Source organism: Pinus tabuliformis, chromosome 6, assembly GCF_031772625.1.
Source record: "Pinus tabuliformis cultivar Carrire ecotype Pingquan chromosome 6, CPIR1, whole genome shotgun sequence".
Taxonomy (NCBI): Eukaryota; Viridiplantae; Streptophyta; class Pinopsida; order Pinales; family Pinaceae; genus Pinus; species Pinus tabuliformis.
In genome coordinates, this window is record NC_142292.1 from 1,640,756,441 (window position 1) to 1,640,777,198 (window position 20,758).

At 32.6% G+C, this 20,758-nt stretch overlaps 1 pseudogene; it reads right to left on the reverse strand.

Moving 5' to 3' along the window:
- Window positions 1–442: 442 nt before the first annotated feature.
- LOC149265232 (uncharacterized) lies at window positions 443–16,240 on the reverse strand (annotated as a pseudogene).
- Window positions 16,241–20,758: the final 4,518 nt, after the last annotated feature.

Consider the following 20,758-nt stretch of genomic DNA (forward strand, 5'->3'; position numbering starts at 1 on the left):
ATATTTAGCTATAGATTAAGTCTCACTCTTCATTGTCTTATATTCATATTTATCATCTTAATATTGGAGGCAAGGCAGATATGGGGGAACTCCTTTCCTATTTAACATAGGTAAACTGCACAATCACAATCTCGCTCTTTAATTTATATGCACCATGATGTATTCTTTTATTGTTCTATAATGTACCATTCATTTTTCAAAAGCAGAAAAGACCTTATTTCTAGCAATCACATCAAGCTCAAAGGGATTTTGTATAATGATCTCTACCAACTAGGTTTAGTTGGTGAAACTACCAAACTAGGGCTAGTTTGTGTAACTGCCCTCTATTTTACCATCTCCCCCAGATTCATTCACACTCACGATGATACATTGTGAAATGCTTGGTGAACTATGTACATATAGTTTTCATGCCTTGTTTTGACATAAAAATATTTTTAATATCCTATGCTTTACTAAAACACATCTTATAAATAGTTTCTAACAGCACATGAATGGAACAAAGGACGCTGAAAGCAATATATCCATAGGATCCAGCCACATTTTTGAAGACATGGTGTAATTGTCAGAGGAATCCACAAGCCTGGGGAGGCTGAAATCTGTAAGGTAAGGTTCGAAATGATGGCTCAATGATTTATTGTTAGCTTTTACATCACAATGAATGATCCCTGGGACACAATGATGATGTAGATACTCAAGCCCTTGTCTTTCTCCCCAAATGAAGTTGTATTTGTGTTCGCAATCCAATGATCCTCTCATCTCGTGCATTAAACCACTCAAGCTTCCATTGGGCATGTAATCATACATCAAAAGCTTGGTTGTGTTGTTGGAACAATAACCAAGAAGTCTCACAATGTTTATGTGCCTCATAGAACCCAATGTCTTCACTTATGCACCAAATGAGTCTCTGATCTATTTCCCTTCCTTCTTTTCAGCTTCTTCACTGCTATGCCATCTCTGTTAGGAATTTTAACTATGTAAAAAACATCTGAACAACCTTTTCCTATGATATTTCTCTCAACCAGACAACTAACAACATTCTCTACAAACAAATTGAGTTTCTGGAATAGGGTCATCTGCCATGACCACTCAATTTCTAAATATTCAAGCTATTGTTAAGGCATTTTCTTGGTTTTAATTAGCACACATATCCCTAGAAACAACATCATTCCTATGGCACTAAACAAAAGTCCTATGATTATCTGAACATCAAAAATCCAGGGGACTCATCCCCTAATTGCTCAAAATAATTATCAGTTATTGAAAAAATTCGTGTCTGGCAGATACCTAGATAAATTATTGTATGAAACATTTAGAGAAACTAAATTTTGTAGCTGGAGAAGAATGCTCGAATTTCCAACTAGAATATCATGAGATATATCCAAGGCTTCCAGGTTTGTGAGTCTAGAAAACTTAAAAGGAAGGAGGCCTCAGAGATAATTCCAACTGAGATTAGTTGCAATATCCAATATTTCTATGCTTCCAATCTCAAAAGGAATGCTACCAGCCAATTTATCGTTGCTCAAGTCTATGTATTGTAACCTAGTACACAATGAAATATCGCTTGGTATCTCTCCAGACATATCATGTCCATTCATTGCCAGCTTGTCCAATGAAACAAGATTTCCCAATTTAGAGGGTATGGAACCCACAAACATATTCATGATAAATCTAATACTTGAAGATTTTGCATAAAACCAAGCGTGTTGGGTAGATTACATGTAAGTATCTTGCCATGAAGATCCAACATTTGAAGTGCAGTGCATCCTCCAATATCTGGAGAAAGGGTTCCTGTAAACTAATTATCTACCATGTCAAGCAAGTCTAGATTTTCTAGTTTCCCAACCTCTTTTGGAATTTACCCACTGAGCTTATTGTTAATCAAATATTTGTAATCGCCTATATTAGGAGAAATAGAGCCAATGAGATCATTTGACAGAAGAAGCAACTTTGTGACGTTTTTTAATTGGAATATGCTTAGAGGAATGCTTCCAATTAGCCTATTGTCAGTAAGATATAAAAACTAAAGTTCTTTGAAGTTACCTATATCAAGAGGAATTATTCCTTCCAACCTATTCTGCCAAGCAAACAACAGTATCAGATTCTTTAGTTATCCTATTATGTCAGGTGTTTCTCCAGATATCTGGCTACTATGAAGTTGGAGTTGAGAAAGACTAATGCAATTAACAAGGGAAGAAGGTATTGGACCACAAAAATTGATAACATTGAATTGAAGCTCAGATAAATTCTTCAAGTAGCCTATTGTGTTAGGAATGCTTCTAGACAAAGCATTAGGTGATGGGTCTATCTCCTCCAAACTTGCGAAGTTGCCAACATGTCATGGTATATTTCCTACCAAACAATTTTTGCATAGAAGAAGCTTTTCAAGCTTCTGTAGCCTACCAAGCTCCTTGGGTAGAGAACCTGATAGAATGTTTGCATAGAGATATAGATATACAAGTTTAGAACAATTGCCTAGCCCAGGTGGGATTGGTCCTGATAGCAGAGTTGCATAAAGTGAAAGTGATTGTATTGTTCTTTCAAATGAAGGAGGATTTGTTGTAGAAATCCTCATTTTTGCAAGCCCCAAAAAACTAAGATTCTCATAGTTTCCATGTTCATGAGGCAATTCACCTTCAATATTTGGATTCATCCCATGTCCACGAAGAACTTTCAAGTTCAACAGCCTGCCAAGCTCTAGTGGTATCATGCTACTCAGTTGGTTATCAAATATGAGTATATTGACCAAACTGGAGCAATTGCCAAGATCTGAAGGGATGGTTCCATTAAGTTTGTTGGAGTTGAGAATAAGGCTCTAGAGATTCTTGAGCTTACCAATATCAGAGGGTATACTTCTTGTTAATCCATTTCCACTCAGATCTAACAAAAATAAGTTTTTGTAATCTCCAATCTCTTTTTGATGTGTACTATCTAGGTTGGTTGAAGACATTACAAGTGATGATTTAAGAGTTGCAAACTGTGAGGGAACGATACCTAAAAGTTTTATGGAATCCAGAAAGTTACTAGTAACCAAGTCTTGGGAAGAACATGTGATGCCACTCCATTTGCATGGATTTTTGTCTCGAGGATTCCATGTACTCAGTACTGATCCTTTGGTGCCATTCAATGTCTACTTGGACTTCTAGATTCAACCCCATTGTTGTCCATTCCAAGAGTAGGATTTCACAGAGTATTTCCCTGCACAATGATCTCCATCAACTAAACTGTGGACAAAATTGAAGAAGATTATCTCCTCCTATAGATTTCTATATAAACATGGGCTCAAATTCTTCACACATAAAACAATGTACAATTGCATTTGGATGGTATGCAAACCTTGAAACTGGGTGCAACCAAATCTCAATGACCTGCTCTTGCATTTGGTTTAGTCAGGCCATCAACAATCAGACATATATAATTTCTTTTATTTATCAACAATAATTGAGCCAATCAGTGATGGTAGCAGAGATGCAGTAGCATCTAATTTGGGTGTAGTCATGAGACAAAAAACCTGTAATATTATCTTGTAAAATGAGAAAGAAAATCTAAATTATTTTGTTATCAGTCTAAAGCAGCAAAATGAGGCACCATTGTAGGAGAGAACTAACTTTACTGTCTCTACCTCAAACCTCACAAAATATTCTTCTTTAAAGCAATATGTACTAACTCTTGAAGTCTATATTGGCTTAGATATTATCCATTCAATCATTACAGATTATAAGATATTAGAACTCTTGGCATATACCAATTTGTTAATTTAGATGCTTTCAACTTCTCAGGAAAAGAAAAGAGGAAAAATATCGCCTAAAACAATATCAATCCTTATTATGTAAGTTTTTGAGATCTACATAAGCTCAAAAGCAGATACCTATCCTGTTGATAAAAGATAAATCTATTAGTTTGTCAAAATCCACCTCAAAATATTCCAAAGTATAGAAAATCTTATGAGAATCCTAACTAAAATTTCCAAGGCTAGCCCTGGGTTTCGTGCAACAATTCTGATCTATTCATGAGGTTCTATAATAGAGATTTATATGTGGGTGGTGTTTAACTAGTTTATGTTTTAGATTTTTTTTTTTCAAAATTTTAGGATATGATTAGTTTAAACACCACATTTAGGAAGTAAACACATAAAAACAAAATTATATACCGGATGGGACTACTGGCTGCTTGCATCCCTTGTTTGTTTGATGAAGAGTTCAGAATAATTTTGATAAGAATTCTCATTATCATATTGTACCATTTTTTATTGTGATTTTTTATTATTGACGCCAATAGGTGCTCTGTAATGGAGTATAGGGGTGATGTTGTAGTTCCCTTAATGTGAAGTGTTATACCAAAGAATAATAAATGATTCCTAAAGTATACTCCCTGTCATATGAAATTAGAATAATAATAATAATAATAATAACTTGTAAATATTTTAGTTATTCGACAAGAGAAGAATTAGAGAAATCTTCTTACACAATTAACAACATCAATATTAGCATTAAAATTTTTCATCATGGAGCAGTAATAAGAAACTGATAGTAGAAATGACAAGATACCATGAGGCGAGTGACACATAAATTAGGCCCTAGTCAAAGGAAACACCCATAAGGGGAAAACCCAAAAAATTCTTCTGTATATGAGAGAGAGAGAGAGAGAGTTCATACTACACCAATAAATGAGAAACAACATCCATTAGAGAAAATTTAAGGTGTAATATTGGCTTCCTAGGGAATATTATAAAATAATAGTAGAAATATTAAAATAAGATCAGATTACATCATCAAATTTTAGAGGGAAAAAGGAAAAAACTATTTTTCAACTTATCTCAATACTATTTTACTCAAATTTTGAACAGGATCGTTTGTTGGATGTAGAATTGAATTCCTCATCCAAGGAGTACCCGTGTTACATACTTTCAATGGACCTTTCTATACTAAAATAAAAATATATATGGAAAAATGAGATTACAATCACACTTTTCATGTATTTGTCTTTTTTGTATAGTAGATTCCATTGAAAGTGTACAACATGGGTACTCATTGGAAGAGGAATTAAATTTTACGTCCAACAAATTCTCCTGCTAAAAATTTGAGTAAAATCTTAGGGAGATAAGTTGAATATATATATATATATATATATATATATATATATATATATATATATATATATATATATATATATATCTTTTTCCTTTTTAACTAAAAAAATGGTGAATCATTCCCCATTGTTTAAATCATCATCTTGAATCCTTTTGGTTTTTATAAATTTGATTTTGGTTGTACGTTTTTGTTTTAAGGCCCATTTTATACCTCAAAATTTCACTAATGAAGATAATAACTAGACCAGTAATGAAGAATAATAAAAAACCTTCCAATCCTTACTTATGAAAGTCAACCCTCTATTCTTCATCCTCGTTTTTTGGATCACAGATCCAAAAGACAAGTTCTATGATCCAAATGAGGATGAAGGGATCCTTTATATAGAGTCTTGACGGTAGTCAAATGGGTGTCTTATTAGATCTAGCCGACATGAAATATTATGAGATTGAATTTAAAAATATTTTAGAGGGAAATAAAATTTCAATTTCATAATTTTATCACGTGATGAAAATATCAACTAATGTATGTAATATTTCAAAACTCCCTCTGAACTAGGCATGTATTTTCATTTTCTTTCATCATAAGGAAAGAAAATAGTATCACTATCCAATTTCAATGCTCCCTCTTAGTGACGGAAGTATTCTTTTGGTTGCTCAATAGATCTCATCTCAGCTAAAGAATGGTGTCTCTCTTCACAATGGATGATGAGGGAGATTGAATTACCAAAACCAAGTCTATGGAGTCATATTTTCCCTTCGCAAAGATCTCACACACCCTCGTCTCGAGGTGTTTGATGACCTAAAAGGATATATCATAAATATGTTTTAAAAAATTATAAATAATTAAATTTAAAATTTGAATATCACGTCCATCTTATCGATTATTTATAAACGCCTTTGAAATATAAAAATAAAAAAAAAAATAAAAAAATAAAAAATGTTGAGAAGTCAACATTACAATTTTTTTACTAATTAAAATCTTGTTTTGTTACAATGCAACTCCCTTAATAAATTTGTTTGTTGCGTATAAATTTCAACCTGGAGGAAACCTTCCTAGAGAAAAAACCTATATTACAAATTGTTTACTAATTAAAATGCAGTTTTGTTACAGTGCAATTCCCTTAATAAATGTGTTTGTTGCGTATAAATTTCATCCCAAAGGAAACCTTCCTAGAGAAAAACCTCGTATAGCACTAGAGAAAAACCTCGTATAGCACTCGTACCTAAGTACTGGGGAGACTTGCATCCACGGTTTTGGGACTTATTTTATTTCAAATTCACACAAAATTTGGGTTTGGTAACCCATTTGTTTTGTTCACAGATTGAACACTTATCAAACATGAAATTCAGACTCAAGGAGAGAAGTAAGTTTACTCCAAAATAATTATGAGAGGAACAATAGAAATATTTTCTGTAGCCATATGCATTTTAGGAAATTCCAGGTTAAATTTCTAATATATCATTGTTTCCAATTAATTAGTGTTTTTAAATGGTTTATAAAAGTGTTTAGAAGTTTAATAGTAAACATGGTGCAAATATAAAACCAAATAAAAAATCTGTAAGTAATAAAATTTCAAATTTAACTTATTATTATATTTAAAAAATAATAATATAACATTTAATAAATAAAATTACACATTAAAAAATATAAAACATATAGATACTCACAACTAGATATTACAAAATTTTTTGGACTAAAATGCAGTTTTGTTACATTGCAATTCCCTTAATAAATGTCTTCGTCGCCTATAAATTTCATCCTGGAGGAAACTTCCCTGAGAAACGCTTCGTGGAGCACTCGTATCTAAGTTTTGGGGAGACTTGCGTCCAGGGTTAGGGACTTATTTTGTCTGGGATTCATGTAACATTTGGGTTTGGCACTCATTTGTTTTGTTCACACATTAAACACCTATCAAACATGAAATTCAGACTCAAGGAGAGAAGAACGTTTAGTCCAAAATAATTATGAGGGGAACAATAGAAATTTTTTCTGTAGCCATAGGTATTCTAGGAGATTCAAGATTAAATTTCTAATATCTTAATGGCAGAAGTGTCCTCAGACACGTAATTTTATTGGTAAGAAAAACAATTACATCTAAAATTTTGCAAGAGTTTACACCCGAACATCAAAACACTCTTGCAATGAGCTATTTATAAGCTCAATGTCCTAACTACCTCTAAATATGGATTACTTATAAAATAACAAGTTTCCATTTACAATAAAAGCTATTCAAACAACTTACTAACAATTCTCCTAAATTAGAGCCTAAGATACGAAACATTTGTAGAGTCATATCTTTTTACAACAATATACTAATTCTAAATTTCTTCATTTAAGAATTAAATATTCTAGATTAATAATTATTAATTTAATATCTTAAATTAATAATTATTTTATTATATCTTAATAACCTATTATAATATTTATTTTGGATCATCTAACATTCCTCACTATGATCCAAAGATACATTACAACAGATACCAAAGTCATCGGTGAACTTAGTAAATTTTATTCTGCCAAGAGGTTTCGTGAAAATGTCGGAGATCTGATCTTTTGAAGGACAATAAATTAGCTTGAGGACATATTTGGCAATGAGAGATCTTATGTGATGATACTTGGTGTCCACATGCTTTGTCTTTTAATGAAAAACTAAGTTCTTAGCAAGCTTAATAGTTGACTGACTGTCAATAAATAATGAAGTAGCTTCTGCCTGAGAAATGCCCAAGTCCTGCAAAATTCTGCGCAACCAAACAATTTCACATGTTGTTTCCCATGCTGAAATGTACTTTGCTTCGGCTAGAGAAGTGGCCACTGTAGCTTGTTTCTTACAACTCCAAGACACTGCTGTTGACCACATGCTCATTAAATAACCTGATGTTGATGCTCGATCATCAATATTTCCAACAACGTCGGCATCTGAAGAACCACCAAGTACAAATTTTTTAGTCTTTGTGTAAAGAAGACCAAAATATTTTGTTCCTTGGATATAATGAAGAAATCTTTTGGTTGCATTCTAGTGGTTGTCTATTTTTTTCTTTTGAGCTTGATTCTTGGTGTGAAGCTTCAACACTAAAATGTCAAAGTTGATTAATTTGTTTTCTGATTCCGACAAACTTGAAGGCGCAAAATCTTACAAAACATGGCAATGCCTCATTGAAAGCGCTCTCATTTATAATGAACTATGGCATGATATATGTGATGGTGATATTAAGCCAAATAAACCCACAGATGCAGCTAAACTAGCGAAATGGGAAGTTAAGAATGCCAAAGAATTAGCTCTCATTAAATCTTCTGTTAAAGATGAAATGTATGTCCATATGGCCAATGCTATAGATGCATGGTCTGCTTTGAGAATTTTTAAAGACTTATTTGATACTTAACCTAAATCAAAGAAAGTTGATCTACAATTAAAATTGTTGCAAAAAAAATTGACTAAAGGAGGTGATGTTCTTGAATATATATCCAAACATAAAACTTTCATCCCATCTTAAAATTGATTATGAAGATGCTTGGATCTTGGATTCATGGGAAACTCAACACATGACTTGTCGATGTGACTTTTTTTGGAATTTTCAAGATTGCAAACTTAATTCCATCTTTCTTGTAGATGATAAAAAACACACTCCTTATGGACAAGGTGCATTTAAAGTTTCTCTCCATGGCATTGGAGAGAAAATGATTTCAAATTTATGGTATGTACCAACCTTTAAGAAAAATTTATTATCTTTAGTCACAATTCGACAAGCAGGACATCAAGTAATTATGGAATATGGCCTAGTTAAGATTAATTTAGTCAAAAATAACTTGCAAATTTTGATGACAGGTTATGAAGATTGAAAATTGTTAAGGATGAAAGGGACAGTTATTCCAAGACATTTTGATTTTGCAGGGGCAGTGACTACAGGAATTTCACCTATAAGATTATAGCATGTAAGATATGGACATTTAAATTTTGATAGTCTTTCTCAATTGCAAAAACAAGGGATGGTTAAGGGACTTCCAAATTTCCAAAAGGAAAATTCAAAATGTGAAGCTTGCATTTATGGAAAACAAAGTCGAGAAAGTTTTCCAACAATTTCATGGGGCGCAAACAGGCTGTTGCAACTAGTTCACAGTGATGTTTGTGGACCACTAAAAACTTCATTCAGTGATTACAAATATTTCTTACTATTCATTTATTATTTCAGTAGAATGACTTGGGTTTATTTCTTGAAGCAAAAGTCATAAGCATTTGAAAAGTTTAAAATTTTTCGCCAACTTGTTAAAAATGAAGTCAAAGAAAAGATAGGCACTCTCGGGACAGATAATGGGGGAGAATTCACTTCAAATAAATTCAAAACTTATTGCAGTGATAATGGCATAAGAAGACATCTTACAAATTTTTACACTCCACAAAAAATGGAGTAATAGAAAGAATGAATCACACCTTGTTACGAATGGAGAGATCTATGTTAACTTTCAAAAAGTTAATTTCAACATATTGGGCAGAAGCAATTCATACCGCTGTCTACTTAAGAAATAGATCTTCATCTGCTTCTTTAGATGGAATCACACCTTATGAAGCATGGTTTGATTTCAAACCTCGAGCTAAACATCTTAGATTTTTTGGATCATTATGTTATTCCTTAGTTTCGAAAGAAAAAAGAACTAAGCTTGACTAAAGAAGTTTGAAATGCACAATGATTGGGTGTTCTGATGAGAAGAAAGCGTACCATCTTTTGACGAATGGAAAATTTATTGTAAGAAGGGATATAATTTTTTATGAAACAGAGAGTAAGAGTGTTGAAGAAATCAAAAGTCTTGTTCAAAAGTTAGAAACTAAAGGCAGTCAAAGAAAAGGAAATTAGAAAAGTCAACAAAATTCACCAAATTGGTATGAAATTGATTTTCCTTCATCTGAATATGATTCAACCAGTCCATCTACCTCAACAACACCATCAGGATCTTCTAGCAATTCATCTGCATCTCTAAGCAGCAACAGTTCTTCAAACAATGATTCTCCACTTCCAGAATCTTCAACTGATTGAAAAACATCAGTTTACATTAATCCTCTTTACAATGATGGTGACTTTTCAGAATCTCAAACAAGTGAGCATCAACTACCAAAATGGGTCGTTCAACTTTTGAAAGATGTAAGCCATGATGAGCAGAATAAAAGAGGAACAAGGCAGTCACACAAAAGTAAAGGAAATTTTTCCTTTTTAGCAAATGATTTTACTGAATCTTCCACATACAAAGAAGTAGTAAATCATAAAGAATGGCAACAGGCTATGATTGAAGAATATCGATCAATAATTGATAACAACACTTGGAAACTTGCTGATTGTCCTCAAAATGTTAAACCCATAGGATGCAAATGGGTGTACAAAATTAAGTACAACCAAAATGGAGAACTTGAAAAGTATAAAGCAAGACTTGTGGCTAAAGGTTTTGCGTAGCAAGAAGGCATTAATTATGAGGAAACTTTTGCTCCTATACCTAAATGGAGAACCATCTGATTAACACTTGCATTGGTCACTCAGAAAGGATGGAAAGTTCATCAAATGGATGTAAAAAGTGTTTTTCTCAATGGGAATTTACAAGAAGTATATATGACACAACCACTAGGTTTTGAATTTCAAGGGAAAGAACATAAAGTATGCAAATTTATCAAGGCTTTATATGGGCTTAAACAAGCTCCCCGAGCTTGGTATGCAAAAATGGATGAATACCTTAGGAAAGTTGGTTTTCAATGAAGTGAATCTGATGATACTTTTATGTGCAATAACAGGGTAAATATCCAGTGATTCTTGTTATGTATGTAGATGATTTGATCATTACTAGAAACAATGATGATCATATTGAATAGGTGAAAATGGAGTTACATGCAGGTTTTAAGATGACATATTTGAGATTACTTCACTACTATCTTCGAGTTGAAGTCTTCCAATGTCCACATCATATTTCCATTTCTCAGAGTAAGTATGCAGAAGAGGTTCCTCAACGATTTGGAATGTATGATTGCAAGCTCATTCTTACCCCCATGGAGCAAAACTTGAAACTTTCAAAATTTTAAGGTGGAGAAATGGTGGATAGCACTACTTACAGACAGTTGATTGGCAGCTTGATTTGTTTGACAAACACTCACCCTGATCTATCTTATGCAGTCAGTATTCTTTCTTAATATTCTTAAGTTTGGATATATATTCAAGAACATCACCTCCTTTAGTCAATTTTTTTTGCAACAATTTTAATTGTAGATCAACTTTCTTTGATTTAGGTTAAGTATCAAAGAAGTCTTTAAAAATTCTCAAAGCAGACCATGCATCTATAGCATTGGCCATATGGACATACATTTCATCATTAACAGAAGATTTAATGAGAGCTAATGCTTTGGCATTCTTAACTTCCCATTTCGCTAGTTTAGCTGCATCTGTGGGTTTATTTGGCTTAATATCACCATCACATATATCATGCCATAGTTCATTATAAATGAGAGCGCTTTCAATGAGGCATTGCCATGTTTTGTAAGATTTTGCGCCTTCAAGTTTGTCGGAATCAGAAAACAAATTAATCAACTTTGACATTTTAGTGTTGAAGCTTCACACCAAGAATCAAGCTCAAAAGAAAAAAATATCAAGATGGGCAACATAAAATGCAACATACTATGCAAAAAATGATCTATCGGGGCTTGGCCTTGACCCTTGTATAGTCATTGAAATAGGAGAAAAAATACTGAGCTTTGCACTTGGCTCTAGTCAATTTCTCAAAAATTTACAAGGTAACTTTCAAAATTTGACTTTTACAATGATCTTGCAAATCCTGTAAAAGAAAATGTTACCCAAACCCCCCCCCAAAGTAAAATTACTTTGAGTTACAATGTCACACTTCTCTCTCCAAATAAAAAATTACAAATAAAAACTCCTTATTACTCCAAAATTTACAAAATTTACTATCCCTAACATTTACAAATAACCTTTACACCTTCTCACACCTTATTTCTCCAAAAATATTACAAATAATAGTAAATTCCTTATATCTCCATATTACAAATAATAGAAACTTCCTTATTTCTCCGAGTTACAAAAAAAAAAACTTATCTCACATGAATTTGGATATGCAAATAGATTTGTTGGAAGGTGATATATCCATCTGTAAGTAAATATTCCCAAGTAGCCTTTGAAGATCTTTGGAGCCTTGCAAATATTTTGCTGGGAGACGATATCTGTAAGTCAAGATTCCCAAGTTTGCATGGCAACCTTACTCTGCCTCGTCCTGAGACAAAGGAACATTGGCAAAGTTTTAATAAAGTGCCATGAATTCTATCACACGACTACTCATAACCTAAATTTGTCTTCAAAACTCCTGCACTATGATTCTGTCGCTACATCAACGGCTCCTGAAATTCTTCAGGGAGAAACCATTAATGCACGGAATAATACCGCTGCCATCGCCAAATTTAAATTTGCAGAGGGATTATATTTGGATTTAACCACAAAGGAGCTAATTTCTTTGCTCTTCGATATCCATATTATTTCCTATGAATTGATCGCAGATCTTAGCATAAAGGGTCTCACACTCGCGTAGAAATTATTTCCACACGCAGTCATACAGAACATAAAACAAACACCCTACTACTCTATGTACAAAACATTAAATCTCATATCTCTTTCATCCGCCTGAGCTCACTGGTGAGGGATACATGCTCAGAACTACTCCTCTAACACAACAGAAGATTCCACGCAAAGTTTTGTAATGGATTAATATCAATTATAGACAATTAACGTTGCAAATATCAGATTTTAATCTCTATAGGTTGGTCGAAAATTTAATAATGAGCGTAGATGTCAGGGTCAATGGATGCTCATATCAAATCAAATCTGCCATCAGTTTATAGCTAATTCCATTAACAACAGAGGTACAGATAAAAGAACAATTTTATTAATTGACCAAATAAATATAGTTTTCCATGTGCCTGTAGAGCTAGAATCTCCTCCTCACATCAGCTGCAGCATTACTGGAGCTTTGATACCACAATAATGGTAGAAGTGTCCTCAGACACGTAATTTTATTAATAAGAAAAACAATTACATCTGAAATTTTTCAAGAGTTTACACCCGAACAACAAAACACTCTTGCAATGAGCTATTTATAAGCTCAATGTCCTAACTACCTCTAATTATGGATCACTTATAAAATAACAAGTGTTCATTTACAATAAGATCTATTCAAACAACTTACTAACAATTCTACTAAAGCCTAAGATACGGCACATTTGTAGAGTCATATCTTTTTAAAACAATATACTAATTCTAAATGTCTTCATTTAATAAGTAAATATTCTAGATTAATAATTATTAATTTAATATCTTAAATTGATAATTATTTTATTCTAACTTAATAACCTATGATAATATTTATTTTGGATCATCAAACATATTTCATGGTTTCCAATTAATTACTACTTTTAAATGATTTATATAGGTATGTAGAAGTTAAAGTATTAGTAATTGTAACTAGGGTGCAATTACAAAATCAATCTCATTAACTATTTCTGTAAATCGTTCTAAGAGAAAAAAAAATACATTTTAAATAAATAGAAGGAAAAAATAAAACATATTGAAGTCCACAGCTCGATATTAAAAAAAACTTATTGATTAAAATGCGGTTTTGTTAGAATGCAATTCCCTTAATAAACTAGTTTGTCATCGTGGATGAAACATTCTCGCAGAAAAATTGTGTGGAGCACTCGCACCTAAATTCCAGGGAGACTTTCATTCATGTTCCTGGACTTATTTTATCAATGATTCACTCAATAGTTGGGTTTGGAAACTCGTCTTATTAGTCCTTGCCTCCGGCATAGCAGGGACTATAGCATTCGATACGGCGTTGACCGTCTATTAATTCACCAGTTGACCCGTTTTTTTTGGTTACTTCTATTTTAACCAAAGTTTATTGGGAACAATTTTGCATTATGAAAATTTTAACCAAACTTTTGAATTTAGCCTCTTATTGCAAGCTTCACGTGCCCCAATGCTGTTTTTAGCGAGGGGAAGCGATTTTATCCTAAGTTTTTAAACTGGCGGTTGGGGCAGGTTACAAAGCTTACAAGCTTACACTTGTCGTCACTTCTAGCTACCAGGGTTGTTTATAGCTGCCGAGATGGGTTTGTTTAGGCTGCCGAGATGAACATTCATTGAAATGATCTCAGAACCGAAGAGGGCGCTTGTTTGTTCAGAACCGAAGAGTCCAACCACTTGAGGCAATCTGCTTCGTATTCAACGGGCGAGGATGATATGAGCAGGCCGACGGGATAAATTTGGGGCATTTGCCTAGCATCGGTGGGATCAACCTTTCCATCCCTCAGTGCTTTGATCTGTTCACCCTCTAGTTCCTAAAAGGTGTTTATCAAAATCCCTGTGGATTTCGTTAGGTTCGAGGAATGCTTCACGAACCAGTGAAAGGCATCGTCAAACCTGTCTTGAATGGGAGTCAGCACATCCTTGGCTGGAATCGGCATAACCCCTGGTATTTCTATGCTAAAATCTGCGTCTTTAAATGAAACCTGTATCATAGAAAAGGAAAATTTCAGGGGTTTATTCACACATAGGCTAGCTAATTTTACATGTTTAATTTTTAAAATTTTCCTTAACCTGCATCTCCGACACCAGTTTGGGAAGACATAACATGACAGAAAGCGCAGAAGCTTTTCATAGAAAAAGAAAATTTCTGGGGTTTATTCACACATAAGCTAGCTAATTTTACATGTTTAATTTTTAAAATTTTCCTTGACCTGCATCTCCGACACCAGTTTGGGAAGACATAACATGACAGAAAGCCCATAAGCAGGTCAAGTGAAAAATAAGTAAGTGGGTATGTCCAGCTTGGCGGTCACATCGAACATTGTAGAACATAAAAAATGCAGCCATTTCATTTTTTAATTTCCTCACCTTTAACTGAATCCATATTTTGTGGTTTAACCGTGTTTATTTACTGCAGAAAATATAAATAATATTGAAGAGGAAGAGGAGAAGGCTCAAGAGGCAAGAATTCATCTACCATTTCTTATGCAATTTGTCTCCATGTCTCTCTAATGGAGACATGGTGGGTAGAAATTGTTTAATACTGGCAAGAACAAGAACAGTTAAAAATAATTGGACTCTGAACAAATAGAGGACTAGAAAGAGAAAGGAGACTTAGAGGTAGGAGACATAAAGTTTTGAAATACGGTAAATTGAAATTTGGAAAATCACGCTGAAGCAGCCTCCAGTGATTTCTTGAAGCGCAGATTCATCATAACTTATAACTGACTTTATCCTCCAAAGACACTTCGCATTTCTTTTGAGAATTGAGGTATTAGTGGGCAAAACTCACATGTTTGGTTACTGCAGGCAAGCGTCAGTCAAGGTAAATTACAACAGAGTAGGATTCAAATGAGTACCAGTTACTACGCAGGTTTCAAGACTTACATGTGACTTGAGATGATTATCCAAAGTTTTTGTTAAATGGTTTCCTTTTGCTCAGCAATTTATTGTTGAAATGAAAAGCACATAGTTTGCGGTTTGAATTTCATGTAGAATGATTTCTGCAGTAACCTTGGATATAACAACAAACAACAGAATTAAGGCTTCAGTTCATCATGAATTTTAGAAGATAGTACCTTTATTCTACTAGCAAGAATGTTGTTCATCCCTCGTTCCCTGAGATGTGCACCAGTCTTTTTCCAGTACAAAATCAATCCAAGCCCAAAAGCTATATGATCCACTCCATGGGAATGAACGACTGGCCAAACCAAATAATATTACAGTGGGGCGATTGATGGACCAGCTGATCTTAATATCACTCTCTACTCCTAATTTTTCAAACAGTACGTCCTGCAACTTATCATGGTGGCTGAATTTCGAGCCATTAGTCAGCCTGGGAAGTCTCTCCTGATCCGGAACCTCGTCAGGATCAATAATCAAATCCATGGCGGAAATATCATGAGTGCCCGGATAATGCTCCGTTCCCGTTTGCAGACACACATGTTCCAGATTGGGGGCATTGGGAATAAGACAATCCAAGACATTTGCAAGCATTTTACTGTTCAAATCGGCCTCTTCGATTCCTCGGCGGGCATTTGCGATCACCCAGAAGACGTGTGTGACATCAGTGAGAGGCAACGTGGGTTGCATGCAAGCACGATGTCGGGTTTTGTTTGTCTTGTTTCTTAGCCAGTCGTATTGCGTGTTATGCATAAGTCAAGCACGTGGGCCATGAATTAATTGCGATTATAGTTAGTCGGTGACGTGGCTTACGGTAAGCTTTGTTTTGATGTTAACAAGATCGAGTTACTGGTTGCTCGGCCTGTACCCTACATGGCCAAGGGATAAGGTGACAATATTTCCCGCGATGGAAGTCATTTGTCTACTTGACTAATCATTTTGGAAAAGATAGCAAGGAAAGGGGGGAGGGTTTGATTAAGTTATCAGTAATTTTGGGACCGTGGTTACATCTCCGTTCCTTGTCGCTATCCATAAGAAAGAAGTCTTTATGAAATGGTGAAAAATGAAAATTACAGGAGCGAGTGCATTGATGGAAGGGTAGTAAAAAGTAAAGTTTGGTGCATGTAGGGAAGACGGCTTGACACTTGTATATTCTCATTTGACACTTAGCCACCCAGTCAGGCACTTGTATGTCTCTTGTCCTTCTTGGCGACAAATGTCTCAGCGCTCTCTCATGGTTGTCCTCACTAGCGTTCCTTGTTCATATTTCTATTTTGACATTAACGTTTAAATATGCGTAGATCTAAGTTGCATGGGAATAGTTGTTAATACACTAAATTTTCAAAATAGTGTTTTTTTTCATATTTCTATTTTGACATTAACTTTTAAATGTGTGTAGATCTAAGTTGTATGGGAATAGTTGTTGATACACTAAATTTTCAGAAAAGTTGGGATCCATTGCGAATAGGGAATAGTTGTTGATACAATAAATTTTCAGAAAAGTTAGGATCCATATGTGAGGAACAACACATGGATATTGTTAAAAATAACTATGAACTAAAAACAAATGATAAATTTGAAACTATAACTAAGCGATGGAGGTTTGTGCAGAAAGATTGTTCCGCCTTAATGATTTGAGCACTAAGGGAGGAGAGAGGGCTCAGGGAGGGACTGCTGGCTGACGGGGCGAGGATGGGCATCAGGGCTTTCTCAACCCTGGCAGGGACTACTGCTACGGTAGTGGCTCCTTTGTTTTATCCATGATTGAGGCAAGAATTGGGTTTGGAAATTCGTTTCTTTCGTTCACACGTTGAATAATTATCAAACATGAATTACAGACTTGAGGAGAAGAAAGTTTACTAAAAATAATTATGAGGGAAACTATAGAAACGATTTTCTCTATATGTATTTTAAGAGATTGAAGGTTAAATTTCTAATGTATTAATATATTAGTGTTTCCAATTAATTAGTTTTTTTGAAAGGTGCATATAAGTATGTAGAAGTTATACTGCTAGTAAGTGTAATCAAGGGTTCAAATATAAAATTATAAATAATCAAATTTAAAATTTAACTTATTATTACATTAAAAATAATAATAATATTACATCTATGTTATCTATTATCTACAAACGCTTTAGGAGATAAACATTACACTTTAAACTAAACAAAAAAACAGATAGAAATTCACATTTCAGATAAACTCTTTAGGAGATAAAAATACACTTTAAACTAAACAAAAAAAACACATAGAAATTCACATTTCCATAGTACAATTATTTTGTTGATTAAAATTCAGTTTTGAATATATAAATGGAATGTATAGGGAATATACAATAGGACATTTGAATTGTATAGATTAACGACTTAAATTTATAATTATAAAAATCTGTAATTATATTTAAAATAAAATTAATTTGAAAACATGTCTAGCAAAAAGCTTAGAAAAGAAAATAGACCTAGAAAAAAATTAATTAATTTTTTAAATAGTAGTTTAATAATTACATTGATAGATGTGTTTATTTGGAAATAAAGCTTCCAGAATTTTAATTTAATTATCAACTATTGTAAATATATAAATTAAATGGCTAGTTATAGTGTTAGTGTTTCTAATTAATTAGTGTTTTTAAAAGGTGTGTATAAGTATTTAGGCATTAGAGGGTCAACTAATCTCATAATAACTTTTATAGATAATTTTTTTTATAAACAATTAAATTTATTATTTTATTTAAAACAATAGTATGACATCTATGTTATCCATTATTTATAAACTCTTTTAAAAGATAGAAATACATTTTAAATAAGTGTTACATAGGGCATGGTAGTCCCTATTACTAAATTTAGGAATTATGTTTTGTGAAAATTGGATAAACAATTATAACTTACATTGGTTAATTCTATATTGATCAACAAATCTAATCCTATAGTCGTACTTGAACAAGAGCTATGAAATTGAGATCTGAAGTGAATAGATTAATTGATAAATAATTAGTTTGTTGAAATTCTTTGATTGCTCAAATAGTGAATCAAAACTCTACATAAAAATAAATTATGTTCATATTAATACATATATTTTATCAATAAAAAACATTGATCTTGATTACAAAATTGAATGTTATTTTATAAAAAAATAACATATATATTATACAATATATTTTGATAAAATATTAATGAATTAAAATAAAAACCTTTCTTCTTTGAGTTTTGGAGGAGTAACATGTAAGTGAAGGCGAACAATGTTCACTACTATTCAATCATATCGAAAACCATTAATCTCAAATTCTGTGTTGAAACTATGAGGCTTTGATATAAACTTTAATCTTTGATTTGTGGTTATTATTAAGAATATTTTAAAATGGTGGTCTAACTAGTAAATAAAATATTTTTTTTATACTATATAATTTCATGCAAAATTGTAATTTTTTGTTATTTAAAATACATTTTTTATTGCATTAATTGATTTAGTGCCTTAACAAGCTTTTGTTGTTGCAATTGAATCTTGTAGATTAAACAACTTAAACTAATGTTTTTTAAAATCTCTGTTGCTTTTGGTTAAAAGTAACCATAAAAAATGCCTTTAAAAAGAAAGTCATTTCTTCTATTAACTATACAATGACTTTTAAAATATTTTATAAGAGGTTCCACCTACCATGTATCTAATAATCAATCCTGTGTTGTTCCAATTGAATCTTGTATATTAACCAACTTAAAGTCAATGTTTTTTATAATCTTTGTTGGATTTGATTAAAAGTGACAAAAAATGCCTTAAAAAATTCATTTCTTCTATTAACTATACAATGGTTTTTAAAATATTTTATAAGAGGTTCCACCTACCATATATCTAATAATTATAGATAATTAAATTAAAATTCTGAAAACTATATTACAAAATAAATATGCATATAAATATATTAACTTTTATTTAAAAAAATATACATAACATCAATTCACTTTCTTATATTTATTATTTCAAATCAAATAAAATTAGATTAAAAATAATAAAAAATATATTCAAATATACAAAATTTAAATAATACATTAATAATTATATATACCAAAAATAAACCAAATTTATATTTACTATTTTTAATTAGATAAAATTATTTTATTACACACTAATAAAAAAAAATACATTAAACGAAAACCTTGACCAATTCATGTGAGACTGAGATCTGAGAATTAATTTAAATATAAAGGCACTACATTTCTCTTATGTTCACTTAACATTATTTTGACAAGGTCATAAAACCACAGATCTTGTCCAGCTAGCTCTTAGCACCTTTGGAAGTAACACACTTTTTTTGAGATCACACCTAAAGATTTTTTCCTTCACTTTATAATCTACGAACTTGCTTTCTTTACTCTGTCACCTTGGGGACTGAGTATTGATAAAAATGGAGAGAGTGAGCGTTCACTTAACATTATTTTGACAAGGTTATAAAACCACAGATATTGTCAAGCTAGCTCTTAGCATCTTTGGAATCACACCTAGGCCTTTTTCCTTCACTTTATAATCTACGAACTTGCTTTCCTTACTCTGTCCCGTTGGGGACAGAGTATTGATAAAAATGGAAAGAATGAGTAAGTGCCCAAGCGGCTCTTTATTTGCGATTTGAAATCGCGGCTTGCTTCCTTCCCTTTATAATCTACGAACTTGCTTTCTTTACTCTGTCACGTTGAGGACTGAGTATTGATAATAATGGAGAGAGTAAGTGGCCAAGCTGCTCTTTATTGCGAGATGAACTGCAAGAGATGATACTTGACAGGGTTATAAAACCACAGATCTTGTCAAGCTAGCTCTTAGCATCTTTGGAAGTAACACACTTTATTTGGAATCACACCTAAGTCTTTTTTCCTTCACGTTATAATCTACGAACTTGCTTTCTTTACTGTCACGTTGGGGACTGAGTATTGATAAAAATGGAGAGTAAGTGCCCAAGTTGCTCTTTCTTGCGAGAGGAACTGCAAGAGATGATAATTGTTTGAGAAGATATTGGTTTCGGCTTTGGAGTAATAACTATGGAGTTTTGGATTTATATATTTATATATTATAAAGACTTTTGTGTATCATGTAAGTGAAAAAAGAGAATGTTAATTACTATGCAATTATATCTATAATTTTTAATTTAGAATTATCTGTTGAAATTGTGAGAATATGAATTGTATTTATTTGTCTCCAGATGTGTAGTCAAGCTAAATTCATCTCATATT